The 23,147-nt window shown below is 41.1% G+C and overlaps 1 long non-coding RNA gene across 1 annotated transcript in view; it reads left to right on the top strand.

Moving 5' to 3' along the window:
- LOC138743874 (uncharacterized) overlaps nucleotides 1-23,147 on the top strand; it is a 205,200-nt gene that overhangs the window by 10,269 nt on the left and 171,784 nt on the right. The gene's annotated exons all lie outside the window — the stretch shown is intronic.

The following is a 23,147-nucleotide window of genomic DNA, read 5'->3' as shown; positions in this document are numbered from 1 at the left end:
TATTTGTAATGTACACACCACTTTCTTTATGCTACCATTTTGAGAATATACACTGCATACTGATCCCATCCAGTGGGCTCAGATTTACATTTGTATTTTTATGAGACTCTGCAGTATTAAAAGTTAGTTAAATCCACTTTTAAGCTATCCATCTAAGGATAAAGTGAAGGCTGGTCCCTTGGAAGATGAGAAGGGAGAATTGATATTGGATAATAAGAAAATGGCTGAGGCTTTGATTGACTATTTTGTGTCAGTCTTCATGGTGGAGGACACACCGAACATGCCAAAGACACAGGTTATGGATATAACCTGGATGTAATAGCGATCACTAAAGAGGTCATACTCAGAAAACTTGAGGGTCTAAAGATAGATAAGTCCCCTAGTCCTGATGGAATGCATTCCAGGGTACTGAAAGAATTGGCAGAAGTTATAGTCGAGACTTTGGCGATAATTTACCAAAATTCTCTGGTTTTGGTGGATTGAAAAATAGCAAATGTCACACCACTTTTCAAAAAAGGATGTAGGCAAAAGGCGGGGATCTATAGTTTATTATCAACCATCATCCCTGCCAGACCTGCATGTATCACTCACTGTGTTTTTTGCTTATTCTCTGCTCTGGTACAAAGATATTGTGGAAAATGACCGAGGGTGAAATAGCCGAAATGGTTCTGAATCAAGGTAAGTACAAAACATTATTTTCATGTGAAATCTGAAATTCAACTCCACCTAAAATGCTACATTTAAGTGTAACGTGACCAGTAACATGACAATAAAATTCTTGAAGTCATCATTAAAGAAGAAATAATGAGGTATCTGGAGCAAAATGGATCCATCAGGCAGACGTAGCATGTATTAAGCAAACGCAGATCCTGTTTGATAAATTTACTGGAGTTCTTTAGAAACATAGAACTATAGAACATTAAAGCACAGGAACAGGCCTTTTAGCCCTTTTTGTCTGTGCTGAACTATTGTTCTACTTGGTCCCACTGACCTCCACCCAGTTCATAGGCCTCCATACATACCCCTCCCATCCATGTACCAGTCCATAATTTTCTCAATGTTCAAACTGAGCCCACTTTCACCATTTTAGCTGGCAGCTCGTTCTACACTCTCACCACTCTCTGTGTGCAGAAGATCCCCCTCATGTTCCCCCTAAACTTTTCCCCTTTCACTCTTAACCCATGTCCTTGGGTTTGTATCTCACCTATGCACAGTGGAAAAAACCTACCTCTATTAGTCTGTCTGCATCCCTTATAATTTTAAATACCACTTTCAAATTTCCCTCATTCTTCTACATTCCAGGGAATAAAGTCCTAAGCTTTTTATTATTTCCCTGTAACTCAGTTCCTGAAGTCCAGACAATATCCTAGTAAATTTTTTCTGCACTCTTTCTTATAGTTACATGAACTAAAATATCTAACTTTTCCCTAAGTACAGTGAAAGTCCGCGACTGTTTGGGTCCATAAAATGGCATCGTGATAAAAGCGGGTTGTGTTAAATCATGGCAAGAACATCAGCAGCAGGATTTCAACCTGCCTCACCTCCATTCCTCACCCAGACCTACCTGCACAACCTGGCCACACCCCGGCTGCATCACCTGGGCATCAGCTCCCTGCAGGAGCAGAACCTTTGGCAGCTGTACAAGCTGAGGGAGCTGGCCACGCTGGAAGAGAGCGCGCTGCCACCGGTGCACAGCCTGGCCGTGCTGCATCTGGACAACAGCTGCCACCTGCACTGGTTGCTGTGGTCGGACCAGCCCGGCTCTCTGCTTCGACCAGTGTTCGCCGGTGCATGCGTCTCTGGCTGACCTGTGGGGAAGCTGGCTGCCGGAGTTCCGCAGCGCCACTCTCCACCACTCGCTGGCCGTTATATTCAATTTTGCGTTAAATCGGGGGTACCGATAGATTTCTACATTGCAAAGGAATTAAAGGATATGGGGGAAAGGCTGCTAGTTGGAGATGAGCCCATCACCAGATCAGCCATGATCATTGAATGGCGGAGCAGTCTCGACGGGCCGGATGGCCAACTCCTGCTCCTAGTTCTTATGTTCTTATTATTTAAATTTTTCATTTACTTTTCCCATTTTATTAAAAAGTATACATGATGCTGGATCTGGTCAATGCTTGCCTTTAAAGAGACATGGATGAGTAATTCTGCACTTAAATGTGAAACCGAGTTCAATGACTTTAAACAGCTAATATAGATGACACTCTGAATCATGTTCTTTTAAAAAAAAATCTAAGTTGACAACATTAACTTGAAAATGGACCTTCAAGTACAGAGTGCACGTAGATAACAATGGATATTATGTTTTGGTAGGAACTGTCTACCCCAGTGGTTTTCAAACAGCCCCGTAAACTCACATTCCACCTTAAGTAATCCCTATGCCATAATCCTCTGTGATTGATAAGGGATTGTTTAAAGCGGTCTTTGAGTGGGAAGGGAAGGTTGAGAATCACTGCTCATGACCCCATTGTGACTGAAATATTTTGCTTGAGAAAAATTGTCATTGGCCCATTTCCTTTGGCGATATAAAACTGTGCGATTAAAACAGTGTTTTTCAAACCTTTTTCTTCCCACCCACATACCACCTTAAGCAATCCCTTACTAATCACAGAGCACCTATGGCATAGTAATTGCTTAAAGTGGAATGTGAGTTTGGCGGGCCAGTTTGAAAAACACTGATCTAGACTTGTATTCATTACTTTTATATTACTTATGCAAGAGAATTAAATTTATTCTACAACTCTATGGAAATTTGAATTGATTGATCAATTAGTATTTCTGTGATTACTGAAATATGACTGAAAATTAGTTTTGGATTTACTTACTGAAAATCTGATTAAAAGAGCAATATCTGTGGGGAAAAGAACATCTTACAAGGTCAGCAGTGATTTTACATCCACCTAATGTATTTTTCATTTGGCAACAAGACTGCTTGCATCACTTAGAGGAGTGTGGGGTGTTCTGGACAGCTCCTTTAATTTATCTGTGGTGGAACACCGTACTGCAGGCATGTCTGGGTATGTCCTCACTGGGCTGGGCAGGCTGGCCTGCCGTCTGTCCCTGTAGCCCCTCCCCATAAGATCCCCTAATAGAGGCTGAGAGGCCTATTTCTTTCCTTATACCTGCCTTGGACATGAGCCAGCAGTGTGGAGAGGCATGTCTGGGTATGTCCTCACTGGGCTGAGCAGGCTGGCCTGCCGTCTGTCCCTGTAGCCCCTGAGAGGCCTATTTCTTTCCTTATACCTGCCTTGGACATGAGCCAGCAGTGTGGAGAGGCATGTCTGGGTTCTCTGAGTAATAAAGCCTTTGATTTCTTGCTTCGTGTCTGCGGGTGGTCATTGATCGCGCTACATCATCAATCCTTCTTTTCTCAGCATTTTGGATCTTGGTAGCTAAGTGAACAGTCATCTGTGATTAAATCTGGTTTGAACAAGAGAATAGAATTAAAGGATTGCAGGTACCTCAGATGGTAGTAGATGCAGAGGACATTTCTGAAGGGTTGAGGGATAAAGCTGTATTGAGTTTGGGAAAAAAAAGGATGAGAGTTTTGAAATGTGAGGATTGCCTAATCCAAGAGCCAACAATAATCAGTGTGCTCTGTGCTGATGGGTGAATGGGATATTTTATGAATTGAATTGTTTATTTTCATGTGTGTCATGATACAGTGAAAAACTAGGGGTGAAACGAGAGTCAGCAGAAGCTTTAATTCTCAGTAAAAACACCCAATGCTGGAGGAACTCAGAAGGTCAAACAGTGCACTTCATATAGTAAAGATAAAGATACATAACTAACGTTTTGGGCTTGAGGCCTTCATCAAGGCTGAGCAAAATATAGGCAGTCATTCGAACAAAATGGTAGGGGGTGGGGGGGGCAGGGACACAGTCTCACAAGCAGGAGGTAATAGGTGGATAAGGGAGGGAGGGCTCACCAAAAAAAAACAAGGGCGGAGGGAAGTATCTGTGAATAGAGAGGGAAGGGGGTGGAGAGCTGGAATAATGAAGGCAGAGGGATGGGGAAGAGAAGGAGAATGGAGAGTAAGCTAGCAGAAACTGGAAAAACTAGAGAAGTCGATGGTAATGCTACGTAGCTGGAGAGTGCTTTTTTTTACAACTAGAAGAGATTGGTCTATATAGATAATCACAGTGTTAGAATATGATTCTCATAAGGCTGTTTCACTTTATTTTGAGAATTAAAAAAGACAATGTATAATCGAAATGTGACTCATATTCTGCATTGCATTATAGAAAAGTTATATAATTAATTAATATCTACACACAACATACGTGTCATATTTTTCTCTTTCAAATTAATAAAACATACTAAAAAATAGAAGGAAAATCAGGTGCTGCTTCTCCAATTTACACGTGGTCTGGGTTTGGCAGTACAAACCCATCTTTATCTTTGCTAAATAAAGGACGCTGTTTGACCTGTGAAGTTTCTCCAGCCTTGTATGTGTTTTACTTCAATCACAGTGTCTGCAGACCTTCATGTTTAACTGCTGTGATTCTCATCTTCACCCTCCTGTCCTCCTATCCATGCTCAGCTGTGCTCTTCCCCCCCACCCCTGCCCTTTCTTCCCTCCTCTCCCCAACTTTTCATTCCAGCCTCTGCCTGCATTTTGCTCATACCTCGATGAAGAGCTCAGGCCTGGAACATTAGCTGCCCTACGTATCTTTGCCTCCGATGGAGGCTGTGGGACCTGCTTAGTTTCTCCAGCTATTTATTTTGCTTATTATCCAAGCAGGTCAATTCCTCCTCAGCACATCAGATATTGTCAGAATATAAATGCTGAGTACAGTGTGACATGGAGAAGAACAGTTAAACAATGCAAATGCCACCATGAGGTGAGGTTTGTGAGATCAAGAGATCATCTTTTTTGAATGAGTGATCCATCAACATAAAAGACAAATAATTAGGCCTAAAATTAGACAGGGTTCAAGAAAGATTCACTTTGATTGCAACAGCAAAAAAAGTGCATAATGATAACTTAGAAAATGGAGGCAATCTTCAAAATACAACAATGGTACATAGAAATGAACAAGTGTATCCCATTAGAAAAAATGACCAACAATCTAAAAGACAAACATACTTTATTTGAACAAATTTGGGGACCATCCATAGAATATATTAGAAACCGCCGATTTCAGATCTCCATTTCTTGAAGTGATAAGACACAAGTACGAAAATACTTAAATATGGAATTTTGGATGATATGATTTTTTTTTCTTCTTTACTTTTGTGTTCTTCTGTTGTTTTTTTTTTCTTTTATTTCTGACTTTACATTATGGGGTGGGGAGGATGGGAGGAAGGCAGAAAAAATGAAAATGTCATTGTGTATATTTTAATGATGAATACATGTATATATTGTTATTGACATGGTTCACAATGAAGTATTAAATAAAAGATTATAAAAGTAAGTCTGATAATAGCAGGAAAGAAAGTGTCCTGGAATCTGGGGTGGGGTGGGGGGGGGGGGGGGGGGGTGAGAGATTTTAAACTTATGACTGAGGAGAGAGAAGAGACTGTGACTAGGGAGGTATTGGCTCTTTGAAAAGTTCACTACTTTCCTGAGGCAGTGGAAGGCCCAGGCTGAGTAGATGGTGGGGCGGTTGACGTGCGTGATGGCCTGAGCAGCCCTCACAACTTCTTAAAGTGTCTCGTGTGATGCGGCATACAACTGAGAGGCCACGGCGCTTGGATGATGGTCATTGATCTGCTGCGTCAAATATCTGTATCTGTAGCAACAAATATCCCAAGAGGCCGACTTGCAAATTTAGTCTCATTGGCCTCAACGAGCCAAATTTCAGATTCAAGGTTAACGGTATATTATCGTATGCCAGAACATGAACCCAAATTTCTACACACCTTCCCACACCATCAGATTTATGGAGGAGAATAAGGAACCTCGCCAAGAATGAATTGGAATGATCATGTTGAGAGGTACTAAAGGCAGAGATGATACGTTCAGCAGCAGAAGATCTGAAGCTGGGACAGTGCTATGGAAATGGCAAAAGAAGGGTCAGATGGATGGCATGGATAGGAAAGAACTAAGATTCAGATAGGACACCAAGGTCACAAATGGCAGGGTCTTGATTCATGCATTTGCTAATAATAGTGGAAATGGACATGAACAGCAATTAATTTGTTTCTGATTATTGTAACTAAAGCTATTAAGGGGCATAGAAAAAAAAGTTCCAGGCACATGGAATACAGTGATAGAGCAGTCATGCTCTCACTAAATGACAGAAGTACCACTGGCACTAAATGATCCAATTCTATTTTTAGTTTCCATTCAGATTCATTTATTTACACATTAGTGTGGCCTTTTCCTCTAATCTGATGGATATACAATTGCAAAACGCTTTACGATGATGGCGTTTGTTGGAATGCGTTGAGGACCAGATTCAGTGAGGTAACACTGAAACCCAGGAGTCTATGGATTTGTATTACACGAGGCCACATCTGCTGAATTACATTCCATGGGGCAGAGAGATTTCTTCAGAGATAGACGGAGAAAGGTTTTGAGTGAATCTTTATTAATGATTTATGAAAGTATACTAATTAATTCATGTCCCATTGTTGTTTTCAGAGCTTGTACATTGATTTATCAATTTAAATAATCCTAATAATTAGAGAAAGAAAGACAATGTTGAAGTTTACACCTGTACTGTGCATGTGTAAAATCAGTAATGTTTCTCATTACTCTAACTTTCCTGTTATACAAGGAATTTGACCCTGGAATGGTTTTCCTACATTTTTCGTAATCTTTAGCACATTGGATTCATTTAAATACGTCAAAACAGTTATTAATGTTTGACCCAATGAAATTCAATATGATGGAAGCTTGACAATTTATGGGATACTGTGGGATGGTTGAAAAGTAGCCCATATGAAATAGATTTTAATAAAATTACTTAACTGCTTTAAAGAATGTCAATCCTGACTTTCAACCTATTTTCCATGCCTGCACTTGTTTTGACACAGAATATTGTAGAAGAAAGAACATTCAAGAAAATTAAAGCAATCAAAATGTGCCTCCACCGATACCTGAGATTTGCCAGTGAATAGAAGACTTACAGAGTTTTGCAGATGCAACATATTAAATATAATCATCTGTAAATTGATTCAGGAGCTCACTGACCAATTTTCCATGTTAGATTATCACTGCATAATGTCACATTCAGCTCCACGTGGCACCACACAGAATGAGATGAGTTCGAAGCCAGCAGCACATTGAAGAACTTGATTATATCATAATCTGTGAGGGCATAGATCACTAATAACGAGGAGAGGATTTATTCAATTTGATAGATGACAGTCAACTCTAATCATAACTTAAACTGATGTTGCATTGAATCACAAAATGTGTGGATCTTGACTTCATTTAAACACAAGGAATAATATATTAAACATTCAGACTGGAGTGAATAAGTACTATTACCCTGAGTACTCCAAAAGGGTTGGAAACACAATTTCAGATGCACAGAGCTGAAAGTGATTTACTGAATCCATTAAGTTACACAATATCACTGGTCTTTATTTTGATATAATAGAGATTGGACATTGCATTCCCCTGCCTGCGTTTCCTCTTCATTGTGTGACGAGGGAAGTGAATGTGAACCAGCAGAAGGAATATTGATATCAAAGTTTCTGTATTGTTATGACCTAGACCTGCAGCAATAGAAATTCACCAAGACAACTGTATCTTCAAGCAATAAATTTTATTAAATAACTATTAATAACATAACACTTCTTATGTAACCGCGTGGGCTTGTGTGTGTGTGTGTGTGTGTGTGTGTGTGTGTGTGTGTGTGTGTGTGTGTGTGTGTACGTGTGTACAGTTTAAGCCTAATTCTGAAGAGATGATTTTAAGGTTTAGTCTCAGAAATATTTAGTGCCTTTCTTTGCCAAGTCATTGCCACCAAGCAACTTGATTGCAGGTTTGCATCACGGCTGAAAGCAGTCACACTCTTACCTTTGATAGGGGTTAGTTAGTGCTCAGTAGAAACATTGGCTGATGCTTCCCCTTTCTCACCCAAGAGAAACTAACAACACCAGTTATTATGTCCAAATTTCACTCCAGCCAAAAGCAAATGGGTGAAGCACAAAGCAAGGTTAGGGCCTGCAGGGTTTCATTGCTGTACCAAAAATGTGAGGTGCCCCTGATTTTGGGCTTACTTCCACATGAAGTCCATGGAGAAGAGTCCATGGATTGGACTGTGGAAAATACCACTGGGGCACTGGACAACAATTTTCAAAAGTTTTTCTTTCTGAAAATAAATTGTGGTTATGATAGCCAACTTCAAACTGAACACAAAGATCATTTTAGATTTGCCGTATCTTGAAAGAAATTGGTGAAACATTATATTAATTTTTATTGAATTTAGTATGTTTTATCATATAATGATGCTGGCATATTTTGTTCATTCAACTCACTTAAAAATGTTTTGTGCTGATTTTCATTTGTACTCAGCATCTGAGCCTCTCAGTGTCCAACAATAGTGGGTCAGCATTGATAGATTCCAGTTGACTTGATACCACTTTTCCATGGTTGCAATTTCCTGGTGAAACCGTGTGTGTCACTGACTGCATCAAGATCAGCAGGGAAGAAATCTAAGTGTGAATGTAGGAAATTAATTTTCAATGACATGTTGCACTTCATGGTTTTGAATGTTTGATGTAGACTTAAAATATGTCAGGAAATCACAAAAATAGGTTATATCTAAATATTAGTACAAGATAGGAAAATTTTAAGGTGATTTTCATGATCGGCAGCCCAAACTCCATTAAATACACCCAAAAAAGAACAGGAAGCAAAATCTTTGTTATCCAGTGCAATTGAAGGCAGTGGGCCAAGAAGTGTTTGGATGAGAGTTGATCAGAAATCCAAGCTGAAGAGGTGTGTCGGTAAGGAAACCGGTGGACAAAGGCTTGGACCACCAAGGAGTGAAAGTGATCGGATTAGGAGACGTGATCAAAGCAGTCTTGCATTCTTTAACCATGGGATTGTGGTCTGGTTTTACTGAGTGCAATGGGTCAATTTCATGCAGTTGGTTGGCTCCTGATATGTTCATGTAATGAGTCCATAACTGGTCACTGTGCAACAGTTGACTTTGTTTCTCAATGGAGCACAAGAAGTGGCTGCAAGTGGGCATGGACATCCAGCCTGCCATGTTGGGAGTTTAGTTTGAATTTTATGTTTGATTCTGACGGAGTGTTGAGAGTTTATTGTTATTTCAGCAAGTGTGAAATTGAGCCTTGCACATCAGGAAAGTCACAGTTGGTGATGTAGTCAATGCAGTAAATTTACAAGGACGGCACCTACTGTGATTTTTCTGATGTGCAAAGCTCTATATTACACTTGCTGAAATAACAGTAAGCTCTCAAAACTCTCAGTCAAAATCAAACAGAAAATTCAAAATTGAGATCGGAGATGCAAATCAAACATTCTGAAAGTTAAAGTCATTTAGAAATTGAGAATATTTACCTTGTTTAATTGTTTTCAATCAAATGTAAATTTTTTTTGTACAGAATATGCCTGGATTTGAAAAGTCCCATGGAGCAATTAAAGTTCCTGCTCTAAGGATTTAATACATTGCTTTACAATAGAAATTTAGTGTAACATTTAATGCAATTTTCCAAGGAGCTGTCACAGCACAAAGCAGTGTGGTTATTCTTCGCAAATTGATGAGTATAAGACTGTCAAATTGAGATAGAAATATTGCCCAGAGCCACTTCCTTGGAACATGATACATGAAAAAAGGTTACACTTGACATTTTATGGACACAGGCAACACAAGCAAATGCTGGAATTCCTTTTCAGGGATATTTTAAACATCTTCACATTAAAGTGCCATTCCAAATCTGGACCAGGAATATGGCATGTGGTAGATGGAGTGGGCAGATCACAGTTATCAACGTTAAGTGAGCTCATCTGTTCTGAGTTGATAAAACTCTGGAGTGAAAAATTGCAGAGCTGATTTTCCATGAAAGCAGTGAAATGGAAAGAGATGTAGATAACAGGGGACAGATAGTGATAAAACATTGAAGAGAAGAAATTAAAGTTACATTATCACTTTTGTGTAAATGAGAATTTTAATAAATACAAAAACATCTAAATAGTAGCGTACATCAGAAGCCAGTTTACACTCTATATCCTTGAGCATACATAAGACATTTCTAGTAGAAAACTGTGCTTAAAAGCACCTTCAGATAGCCCAGAGGGACCTCTGGATGCTCTTTAACAATAATACTCAGGTTACATCCTTTCATGCAAAAGCCTCTTTTGCTGGCCAACTTCTAAGATGAATGCATAATTGCGTAGATCTCTGCTGGTGGGCAAAATGAGTTGCATCTGCGGTTACAAGTGACTGATGCAGGCAATGCAGCCCACAGGTCAGCCTCAAAATTTGAGTAGAGATGCCAAAATTATAGTCCGACAATATGGCTCTGTTTTAGGTGGGGTTTATTGTAAATGGGTTTTGTCCCACTGTAACAATGGGAGATCCCAGGACCAGTGCAGTCTCCATTCACTAAAACATTAAATAAATGGGAGAGATAAGACGAACCATAATACAGGGAAGATATGAAAAAGCTATTTAAAATGATGAGGGGTATAAATAGAGTAAATGTAGATCGGCTTTTTCCCCTGAGGATAGGGGAGATATAAACCAGAGGACATGGGTTAAGGGTGAAAGGGGAAAAGTTTAGGGGGTAACATTAGATGGAACTTCTTCACAAAGAGAAGCTAAGTGCTGAATGAAGGCTCAGTTTTAACATTTAAGAAGAATTTGTCCAGGTACATGGATAGGAGGGATATGGAAGGGTATGGACTGGGTGCAGGTCATTACCTCCATCTCCTATCTCCAAGGCAATTGTGTATTCCAAACTCAAAGCTTAAATGTACATTAAAAAAAACTGGTCACACTTTCATTTCTGAGGACAAATATTTCCCATCCCTCTAAGTCATAAACCCAGAACTGTTTCATCCCTACTTTCCCTTAAAAACCACTGCCCTTGTCAGCTTTCTAGGATTTCCTCATTTTTGTGCAGAAGGCCCTGTCTCTTACCCGAGTAGTGTTTGGGAGGGAACCAGACACATGGTTGGTGATTTGAAGAACTTGACAATCTTGTCCACTTGCAATTCCCATTTAAAAGAGATCTATGAAGTTGCATTCAGTGTATTCCCATCATTGAGTGTCCTCAAAGATTAGACAGACAGCCAGAGGAATTGAATCTTCGAATGAAGCCTTGGTGGTGCTTGTCCTGGCCCTGACATGGAGCAGGAGTTCAGAGTAAACTAGGTGATGACGTCAATTATGACTTCTTTTAACAAATAGTGGCTGTCCCAGGGAATTCTGGGCAACATAACCATGCTTGCTGTTGGTTTTATGGCAAAAAAAAACTACCGTGATCTTTTGGACAGCCAACTTCCCTTTCAAATGTGGATAGTCCTCTGCAATACACGAGAAATGGGACCTCAACATATAAATTGAACTTGAAAGAGAAAGGAAGTGTAAAAGGACATGCAGGAATGAAATAAAACACTGACTAAGAAAGGGCAAAATATATGAGAAATAGAATCAAGGGAAGAGTGACGAAGAACAATGGTAAAGGGGCAGCGGATTCCGTTTAGTTGCAGAAAAGAAGGAAGGAAATGGTAACTGCAGTATTGCCAATGGCATCGTTGATGCAGAAGTTCTGCATTTTCTAGGTTAGCAGGACTAACACAGGATTCAAGAGTTGATTGACGTCCTGGATGGCCACACAGAAGTTCCAGTGGAATTGCAACCTCACCCCCCCCCCCACCCCCACCCCCCAGCTTCATTCATATCCTGTCCATGTTGGTTGGTGACAGAATGGTAGACACACCAGCAGTTCTGAATAAGGTTCCTCAAAATAATTTATGCAGTCTCTCACTTGAGGAGCAGTGTCTGAAAAAAAAAGCATCGGGCTCCAGCATTCAAAATATCTTGGATGGTAGATGCCAGGCTGTGACACACTGTTCTATTTTATTTCCTTGCACATTTTCAAACCTCTCTGATGTCACCTTGACAGTTCCCCATATCCAGCCGTGCAGCGTTTGCTGAAATTCTGCCTTCAAGCTGGTTGCCACAAAGGAGTTCCAAAAAAAAGTGTCACAGATGAGCTGTGCCTTTCTACACTAGCTTTCCTGAGAGGGGATTTGCTGTGCTAAAATATTGAAATGGCAAAGTGGTTATGGCAGCTCATAAGTGAAGCAAATTCTGAAACTATTCTTTATGAAAACGTGACAGCCGATTTTCAGATGGTGATTGTTTACAGCTGGAATGAACAGTTATTGTTTTCGCAGACATGAGTGGCTTCAAAAATGCATTTCCCTCACCATGCATTCCCTTTTACATATGCTATATATATTTTTGAAAGCCTTCAGATTTTGTTCTCTATGACAAATCCTTTTCACTGCCACAGGATTTCTGCACGAGCTTTGGCCTTCAGTAAAAGTATTTGTTTCACTTCACGACATATTGGGCCTCTTCTAGGTGCCCTTCACCCTTTATGTTGCTCTGAGCTTGAGACGGACTGAGAGCACTGCATTCCAGACTGCCAATGTAGCAGTGGCTGCCAAGAAATAAACTGTGCAGGGCTTCAGCGAAAGGCACAGGTGTGTCGCACGGTGGGTGTCGGAAATGGATCAGAAGAAATAGACTGACTTGTATCACCCGGTTTCATTATCTTCTCCATAATTAGGCCACAGCTTAGATAGAACCTAACTTGTGCCATATGGGCTGATACAGCAGTGAAAGCAACCCCCTGTAATGATGGCAGTCTGTCACATTGAAGACTGTCAGTGAAATACTAAGCACAGGTTACTGGAAAAGGATCACTTAACATTTTAAGCTTTCATAAAAGAAAACTGGAAAATAGATATGTCAATAATTACATTTGCAGTTCTGCTTATTCAGTATTTATGTGCTTTTAAGTATTTCAATTAGAAATATATTGCAACCATTGCCTACCAAGGTGTTGGGATTGAATGAGGCATGGCAATTTCTTTGGAAGATCATTGTGTTGAGCTGGGCACTAGTTAAGATATTTGCCTCTCTCTCTAGTAGATTCAGGATCTGTATTAACATATTCCTAATACTATGAAAATGGCAGCCACACTTCACTACGCTTTAAAATGGGAATTTGATAAGCATGAACAGACATGGGGAATGTAGTGGAGATGGTTTGGCTTCACACCTTTGGTTAATATTCAGACCCCATGATTCAGTCACTTATCTTCAGGCTTCAGAAGTGCTATACACATGCTGGGTGTCACTATCCAGCTCTTAAATATGACATGACAAGTATGGCTATTTGTCTTAGTGTAATAAAATGGAGCCAAGATAGCAGGATTATTGTGAGGCAAATAGAGTCTCATTGTAGCTGCTGTCCAGGCAGAATATCTGCAAAGATGCTTATTTTAACAAAGCTTGAGCAATGTCAGCGACATCCAATGGTTTATTGGTTTTGGCACTGTTAAGGTATCCTTAATGGTTGCCTAATGTAGCCAGGAATCTTGATTACATTTCAAATACCAGCCTCAGAACTAGAACCAGAAATGGAATTCTCTTGAGTTGGCAAATATCAGGCTAATGAGTGACCTCCTGCAAACAATCATTCTTAAAGTGAAAAAGAAATGGAAGCTGCCATCAAAATGGCAATTTAAAAGCACATTGAATGAACTGTCATCTATTAGATTGATTTCTCTGCTCTGGTTCCAGGCTCAATCCACCTTATTTCCCTGCTTACTCTGAATGGCCTCCTGATCCAATTGCTACTTCCATCTACTCCAGTTCCCAGCTCTATTCTAGTCCTCCCTGCTTTAGATCCCAGCTCTCCACTCCATATCACAGCTGGTCTGCTCCAGACCACACATATCGCTCTATTCCACTTCCCAGCCTCACCAGATTCAGTTCCCAGTTCACTCGGTTCCAGTCTGGGCATTGTCTTCTGTTGGAAATAGCTCTTCTGAATTAACGCGCTGACACTAGTTAGTTATAAACTGTCACAATTTGCTGTCATGTGTTGACAATGGATTTAATATGTCAAAGTTACCAATAATGTCTAGACATTGAGTAGAATGTATAAGTTATGAGGAATTATTTTTAGGTTAAAGGCACAGCATCATGTAATAATGAAATATTCAAAAAGGTAAAATATGCACTGCTCTGGAAACAATTTGGTGAAACACATGTCCTGTTGTAACCATTGAAAACTTGCTGAAATATTCACACAGAAAATAACACAAACCTACTGTGAAAGGTCCTATTGAGAAGAAAAGACCCAACACACGCTTCCATAGTATAGTAGTTAAAAATGCAGAGCAAAGGAAGAATCAAGAATTAATTCCAGCACCCACAATAAATTAAATAGAAGAGAATTGATAAGAGCTAACAGGAAAACCAAAACAAAGTTATGGTTATGTTGAGTAATGAAGTAAAGGATCACAAAACTGATAAGGTTAGCACTTCAACCTTCTGAGAAATTCTATTTCCAGGATGGTCCATAGGACTTGCCATGAGAGATAAAATATAATGTTAGCAGATCTGATGAAGCAGGCCTGTAGGTAGGACAAACAACTGAGGTAATTTATCCAGGATGTACTTAGTTTGTGAGGTCCTGTTGGCCATGATGGATTGCTGGGCCATGATGGATTTCTGGGCCATGATGGATTTCTGGGCCATGATGGATTTCTGGGCAGTGGGAAAGGCAAAAGGCACCAATGTCATTATGATAAATAATCAGGTGCAATAAGGGGAAAAAGATTCTAAAAATGACACAGAAAACCAAATGAGAAGTGTGTGCCTTGGAGAAGATCTGTGCCAGGTTCAGCTTAACATGGTAAAGGTAGCTGGATGGTGTGGTTAGTGTAGAGTTAGTGCAACGGTGTTAGAGTGCCAGCGACCAGGGTTCGAATCTGGTGCTGTCTTAAGGAGTTTGTATGTTTTCCCCGTGTCTTTGTGGGTTTCCTCCCACCTTTCAAAATGTGCTGGGGTTGTAGGTCAATTGGGTGTAATTGGCTGGCATGGACTCGTGGGTCTGTTACCTTGTGGTATGTATAAATTTAAATGTAATACTTAACAGACTTAGAAAATTTGTAAAGCAGTGCTTTACAATAAGTGCTGATGGAGGTCCTCCATCAGCCAGCTCCCCACCATGACTACCAGCCCCCCCACATCTCCATCGGGCACACAAAACTCAAAACGGTCAACCAGTTTACCTATCTCGGCTGCACCATTTCATCAGATGCAAGGATCGACAATGAGATAGACAACAGACTCGCCAAGGCAAATAGCGCCTTTGGAAGACTACACAAAAGAGTCTGGAAAAACAACCAACTGAAAAACCTCACAAAGATAAGCGTATACAGAGCCGTTGTCATACCCACACTCCTGTTCGGCTCCGAATCATGGGTCCTCTACCGGCACCACCTACGGCTCCTAGAACGCTTCCACCAGCGTTGTCTCCGCTCCATCCTCAACATCCATTGGAGCGCTTTCATCCCTAACGTCGAAGTACTCGAGATGGCAGAGGTCGACAGCATCGAGTCCACGCTGCTGAAGATCCAGCTGCGCTGGATGGGTCACGTCTCCAGAATGGAGGACCATCGCCTTCCCAAGATCGTGTTATATGGCGAGCTCTCCACTGGCCACCGTGACAGAGGTGCACCAAAGAAAAGGTACAAGGACTGCCTAAAGAAATCTCTTGGTGCCTGCCACATTGACCACCGCCAGTGGGCTGATAACGCCTCAAACTGTGCATCTTGGCGCCTCACAGTTTGGCGGGCAGCAACCTCCTTTGAAGAAGACCGCAGAGCCCACCTCACTGACAAAAGGCAAAGGAGGAAAAACCCAACACCCAACCCCAACTAACCAATTTTCCCCTGCAGCCGCTGCAACCGTGTCTGCCTGTCCCGCATCGGACTGGTCAGCCACAAACGAGCCTGCAGCTGACGTGGACTTTTACCCCCTCCATAAATCTTCATCCGCGAAGCCAAGCCAAAGAAGACAATAAGTGCATGGCTATATAAAAAAAATCTATGGAAATGTTCATATTCAGGCCAGTCATATCCATTTTCTAGCTCATTCTGTTGTATTCTCTGGAAGATTTGATTGCACATTAAACAGTTTCTGGCAAGACATCTGACAAGTTAATTGAATTCTGTGAATTATGTAGTATCTAGCACAATTGTTGTTTTTAAGCAAAATAAACTATGTTGGGGTGGTCAACCTACCAGGGACAAGCCACACCAATCAGGTCTCTGGCATGCTGGTGTTGTGGCTAAGAAGGGAAGGGAGGAGAAGAGACGTGCTGTAGTGTTAGAGGATTCAACAGTTAAGGGGACAGATAAGAGATTCTGTGATAGAGATCGAGTATTCTAGATGGTTGCAGGCTCCAAGCAGATCAAGCTCAGGACAGGGAGCAGCCTGATGTTGTGGTCCATGTAGAGATCAATGACTTGGGTAGGAAGGGTGAGGAGGTCCTTCAAGGAGAGTTCAGGGCGTTAGGCTCTTGGTTAAACCAAGGACAGGACATCCAGAGTAGTGATCTCAGAATTGCTACCCATGCCATGTGCTAGTGATTTTGGAATTAGGAAGATAATGCATCTTAACATGTGGCTGAAGATATAGGGCTACAAGTTTCTGGATCGTTGGGCTCTCTTCCAGGGAGGGTGGGACCTGTTCCGATGGGATGGGCTTGCATCTGAACTGGAGGGACACTAATATTCTTTGGGAAGGTTTGCTAGAAATGCTCTGGTGGATTTAAACTAGATTTGCAGGGGGAGGGAAACCAGAGTGCCAGAGGAGTGGAGGAGGGAAAAGATGATGTGAAAATTGCATGCACCATTAGAATTCAACGGGTTTTACGTGGTGGAAATGTTCACAGATGCATCTATTTTAATGCAAGGAGTATTGTAGGAAAGGCAGACAAGCTTAGAGCGTGGATTGGCTTGTGGAATTATAATGCCGTGGTCATACGTGATACTTGGTTTCAGGAGGGGAAGGACTGGCAGCTCAATGTTGCTTTAGATGCAATAGAACAGGGGACATGAAAGGGGGAGGAGTAGCATTGCTCATCAGGGAAAATATCACAGCTGTGCTCAGGCAGGACAGACCAGAGGGCTCGTCTACTCAGGCTATATGGGTGGAGCGGAGGAACAGAAAAGGTATGACCACACTTGTGGGATTGTATTATAGACCACCCAATAGTCAACGAGAATTGTAGGAGCAAATCTGCAGAGATAGTAGACAACCGCAGAGAACAAAGTTGTGATAGTAGGAAATTTCAATTTTCCACATATTGACTGGGCCTCCCGTAAAATGTCTGGGTTGAGATTGTCAATGGCTTGGGTTGAGATTTTAAATTGGAGAAAGGCTAATTTTGAGGAAATGAAAAAAAGATCCGGAATGCGTGGATTGGGATAAATTGTTTTCAGGGAAGATGTGCAATGTACATGGAGGTCCTTCAAAGGTGAAATTTTGAGAGTATGGAATTTATAGGTTCCTGTCTGGATTAAAGGCAAGGTTAGCAGGCATTGGGAACATTGGTTTTCGAAGGATATTGGGGATCTGGTTCAGAAGAAGTGAGATGTGTATAGAGGGTGCAGGCAACATGGAGAAAATTAGGTAATTGAGGAATATAAAAATGCAAGAAAAATCTCAAAAAATAAATCAGAAGACATGAGGTTGCTTTGGCAGACAATGTGAAGGAAAATCCTAAGGGTTTCTACAGGTATATTAAGAGCAAAAGAATAGTAAGGGAGAAAATTGGCCCCATTGAAGATCAGAGTGGTCAGCTTTGTATGGAGCCAAAAGAGATGGGAGAGACCTTAAATGATTTTTTTTCCATCAGAATTCACTCAGGAAAGGGGCACAGAGTCGTGGGAAGTAAGGAAAACAAGCAGTAAGTTCAAGGAACCTGACAGATTAAAGAGGAGGAAGTGCTTGCTGTTTTAAAGCAAATAAGGGAGGATAAATCACCAGGCCCTGACAAGATCTTCCCTTGGACCTTGATGTAGGCTAGTGTAGAAATTGTAGGGGTTCTGGCAGAAATATTTAAAATGTCCTTGGCCACATTGTTCCGTTATTTAAAAAAGGCTCCAAAAGTAATCCTGGAAATTATAAGCCAGTGATCCTGATGCCAGTAGTAGGTAAATTATTGGAAGATTTGATCTAAGAGATCGGATCTACAATTAAATCAATTGAGAGGAACTGATTAGGGATAGTCAACTTAGCTATGTGCATGATAGTTCATGTTTAGCCAATCTTATAGAGGAAGTTACCAGGAAAGTTGACAAGTAAAAGGTTGTGGATATTGTCTACATGGACTTCAGTAAAGCCTTTGACATGGTCCCACATGGAGGTTAGTCAGGAAGGTTCAGACACTAGTGAAATGGATTCAACGATTACTGAATGGGAGAAGCCAGGTGCAGTGGTGGAAAATTGCTTCTCAGACTGGAAGCCAGTGACAAGTGGTGGGCCTCAGCGATCGGTGCTGGGACCATTGTTGTTTGTTGTCTATAGCAATGATCTGGGTGATACTGTGGTAAATTGGATATGCAGGTTTACAGATGACACTAAATTAGGAGGCGTTGTGGACAGCGAAGAAGGTTTTCAAAGCTTGCAGAGAGATCTGGACCAGCTGGAAAAATGGGCTGAAAAATGGCAGGTGGAATTTAATGCAGACAAATGCGAGTTATTGCATTTTGGAAGGACAAACCAAAAATACATACATGGTAAGTGGTATAGATCTGGGAATACAAATACATAATTCCCTGAAAGTGGTGTCACAGGTAGATGGGTTTTAAAGAGAGCTTTTGGCATACTGGCCTTCATAAATCAAAGTACTGAGTATCAGAGTTGGGATGTTAGGGTAAAGTTGTGTAAGATATTGGTGAGGTCAAATTTGGAGGATTGTGTGCAGTTTTAGTCACCTCACTACAGGAAAGATATCAATAAGATTCAAAGAGTACAGAGAAGATTTACTAGGATGTTGCCCAGACTTTAGGAACTGAGTTAGAGGGAAAGGTTAAACAGGTTAGGACTTTATTCCCTCCAGCGTAGAAGTATGAAGGGAGATTTACTAGAGGTATTTGAAATTATGAAGGAGATAGACAGAGTAAATGTAGGTTGACTTTTTCCACTGAGGGCCAGTGAGATTCAAATTAGAGGACTTGGGTTAAGAGTGAAAGAGGAATTTTTTAGGGGGAACATGAGGAGGAACTACTTCACACAGATAGCAGTGGGAGTGTGGAATGAGCTGCCAGCTGAGGTGGTGAATGAAGGCTCAATTTTAATTTTTAAGAAGAATTTGGACAGGTACATGGACGGGAGAGGTATGGAGGACTCTGGATGGGGTGCAGGTTAGTGGGACTAGGCAAAGAAAAATGGTTTGGCACAGACTAGAAAAGATGAAGGGGCCTGTTTCTGTGCTGTAATGTTCTATGGTTTTTTAAAAAGATTTCTTATGATGACGAGTCCTTGAACTGAAATCTTAACTGTTCTCTGACCTGTTGAGTATTCCCAACATTTTCTATTTTTATTTCAGATTTCCAGTTTCCTTTTATTTATATTTTTGTTTCATTTACTTTTCCTAGTTGTGGGCTAGGCCTAAGATAGGTGCTGAAAAAAAAAATGCCTCTCCTTCTCCCTTTTCATCAATGAAGCAAGTTTTACTTTGATAAAGACTAATTTGGAGAAATCATTCGGGAAAATTGAATGATTGAACAATCCCTAGAGATTCACATCTGCTAGAAAGAATTGAAGATTTGTTGTTTATCACCACTGAACAAAAGTTGTGAGTGTTCTGCACAACTTATACACAGAACAAAGGAAAGCATCGATTGCTATATCTTTTAAGTTCATTCCCAGCTGGCTACAGACAATTGATAACATGCGTACCCAAATGGTATCAGGTCTAGTACAAGGAAGCAGGTTAACCATTCTAGGGACAGATGATAACCAGCTCCGAGCATCCCTTAATGTTTGCCAGATAACCAGTTTGCTCTCTGAAGCTGTTACAAATGCCCTGGTATACATTGACCTTGTGTATCCATCTCAAACTAGCTCAGTACAGATAAGCAGATGCCCCACTTGTCATTCTGTCTGTGAGACCACAAAAATGAAATTGTGGCCATGACATTCTCCCTAGACATTTTTCCATTTTGTAACATTGCATGTGACCATTTTCTATTTTGGTCACATGTCCACATGAGCATTTCTATCTGGGGTGCAGTGCTGCTGGAGCTCACCGGAGGGCCACTCTGGCACCTCATCGCTCCAGGCAGCTCTGGGCAGCCCACCCCCCCCACCCCTGGCTACTCCCTATTCTGGACATAGAAGGTTCCAATTTCTTCCAGGACTGGTCGCCCTCCTTTCTCGTCCTTCCATTCACTTTCAATTACACAACATCAAATACACGTTGTGAGACCTCCTTGTCACTGTTTTTGGTGAGCTCTGGCACCTTAAAAAATCAGTGCTCCCCCTGGTATATGTGACTACTTTTCTGATACTATTCTGCTCTGGTCACTTTTATCCCTGAACAGTAGTGAAGTTTATGAGCTGCAGTTCATGCTTGGACTGACCAAACATTAATGATTCTTATAAATTCATACTTAGAAGTCACATTGGCCTGTCCAAACCCTAAGCACATGCTAAAATCAGTGAGTAGCTACCAACATGAATCCCATTTTTCCTTTGGCATTCCCATTGACTACTTTCCTCCCAATTCTTCTACTGCTCACCTACACACTGACGACAATGAGCTATTAACTTGGACATCGTTGGGATGCGACAGGAAACCAGTGCACATGAGGTAGCCAGGGAGGATGTGCATACTTCGCACAGACAGAATGCATGGTGAGGATGGAACTTGAGTTTTGGAACTTTGAGGCAGTGGGGCTAATCACAGTATCACTGTGTCATGTATAACACTGAATGGTCACATAGAGTGGATTACATATGAACCTATGACCTTTAAACATGAGTCACCCTTTAGGCCTCTCTTACTTGCTCCATCATTCAATAAGATCACAAATAATGTTCCATCCATTTCCCTGCAGTACTATTTAGCCATTGTTTCCATTAATATCTAAATATCCACCAATTTTTATCATGCATATACTGAATGACAGAGCTTTGACTGCTCTCTTGGTGTTAAAGTGGACTTTTGGTTGTTTGAAAACAAACACAAATTCAGCTGCACAAACTGATTTTTTAATCACTTTGCAAAGCATGAGAACTCCTCTACAGCAAGAAGCACTCCCATGAATAGCTGGTGTTGCCCCAAAGAGAGTCTGGCTTACAAATCAGAATCAGGTGCTCCTCTACTTACAATGGTCTGACTTAAGATTTTTACGATGGTTCGAATCCGTATTTTCAATTTCGAATTCCAATCTGTTCCTGATATGTGGTATGCTTCTCTCTCACGATGCTGGGTGATGGCAGCATCGTGCAAGACTTTCGTACAGCATACTCTCTCGTGATGCTAGCTCAACCATGCTCGAATGATTATTGATCCATCCTTTAACCATTTGTACCTTCTGTAGATTCCTGATAAAGAGATCTGAGACTCTCAGTTCCATTCCAAATGTTCTGCACTGACTCAAGAGAATCCTGACCCATAACTGTGAGTGGCCATGATGTAGTGATTCTCATGAGTCAGTGTAGATGTTGCTCAATTTTTTTAAAAAAGGAGCCTTTGAATGGTTTCAACTGTTCACCTGGTGAACTCTTGCCATGATAGATCACGGGATAACATGCCTATTTTGGGAATCCAGTGCTGAGAATGAGAAGAACACAGAAGGCCACCAGAACCAGTTGAGCGTAATCTGAGTCTCAATCTCCCACATATTGATTTGGGAGAAGATGATTACATTGGCATGCTCATCTTGCTTGTCAATATGGGGAGATGATGTTGGTGGTACCTCTCTAGTGCTTTGAGGTGCCTGCTTAAGCACACAGAGGGCAGTGATCACTGCTGCCAGATGGAGCATAAACTGGGTCCTTGGTTTGATGTGATGAGACATAGCTGAATGAGGGGCATTCCAGACACAGTGTTACACCCCAAGGGCTTCACCCTCCACTGAGTGGACCGGTGTCAAGTAAAAGTGGAGGAGGTGGCATTTGCATTATCATCAATTCATCTGCTTATAACATAAGATAAATGCATAAATTTAAGAAAAGATCATTTTTTTTCAACTTGTGATGTCATGTCACCACTGAAATTCTTTTTGGATAACCGAAAATTTCAGTTGTGCTTTTTGGGTAATCGGAAACGTGCAGTAACATTTAAGAGGCTTCTGGATAGACACCTTAATATGAAGGGAATGGAGAGAAATCCATCAGGTGCAAGCAGAAGTTTTAGTTTGAATTTGACAACACGTTCGGCACTGACACATGGGGACAGGGCCTGTTTCTGTGCTGCATTCTTACTTGTTGTACTATGTTTGAGATGCCCACTGGTCTGCTTGCAAATCAATCTCTATCATTGCATCTTGATACATGTGACAACAACTTGATATATACAAAGAGAGTGTTTGCTCAGTCTCAGACAGCATGTTTCAGATAGCTCCTGGACAGGTTGAGGTTTGCGTGTTCATCTATCCCAGTGGTTCTCAACCTTTTTCTTTCCACTCACATACCACTTTATGTCATGGGTGCTCTGTGATTAGTAAGGGATTGCTTAAAGTGGTATGTGGGTGGAAAGAAAAAGTTTGAAAACCGCTGTTTTAATCGTACCTCATTGACTCGTTATGTGCACGGTTCCAGGGAAAATATTTCAGTAACAATTGGGTTTAGAGCAGTGATTCTCAACCTTCCCTTCCCACTCACATCCCACCTTAAATAATCCCTTACTAATCACAGAGCACCAATGGCCTAGGGGTTAAAGTGAGATGTGACTGGAAAGAAAAAGGTTGAGAACCACTGATCTATCCTCTTGTCCTCCTCAATCACTTTCACTGGGTTCAGGACGAGAAATTTAAAATTTAATAAACACCCCTTATGATCCCACTCTTGCACTTTTAACATTCTCAGTGTCTAAAAGTGAGTTTTAGCTTCAGCCACAGGACCAATATTGAGCAGCACGGTAATCAAACTTATTTTTTATATATC

The sequence above is a fragment of the Narcine bancroftii genome, chromosome 10 (assembly GCF_036971445.1).
Source record: "Narcine bancroftii isolate sNarBan1 chromosome 10, sNarBan1.hap1, whole genome shotgun sequence".
NCBI classification, from domain to species: Eukaryota; Metazoa; Chordata; class Chondrichthyes; order Torpediniformes; family Narcinidae; genus Narcine; species Narcine bancroftii.
Note: the sequence above shows the minus strand (reverse complement) of the source record. Positions and strands in the feature narration are given on the sequence as shown.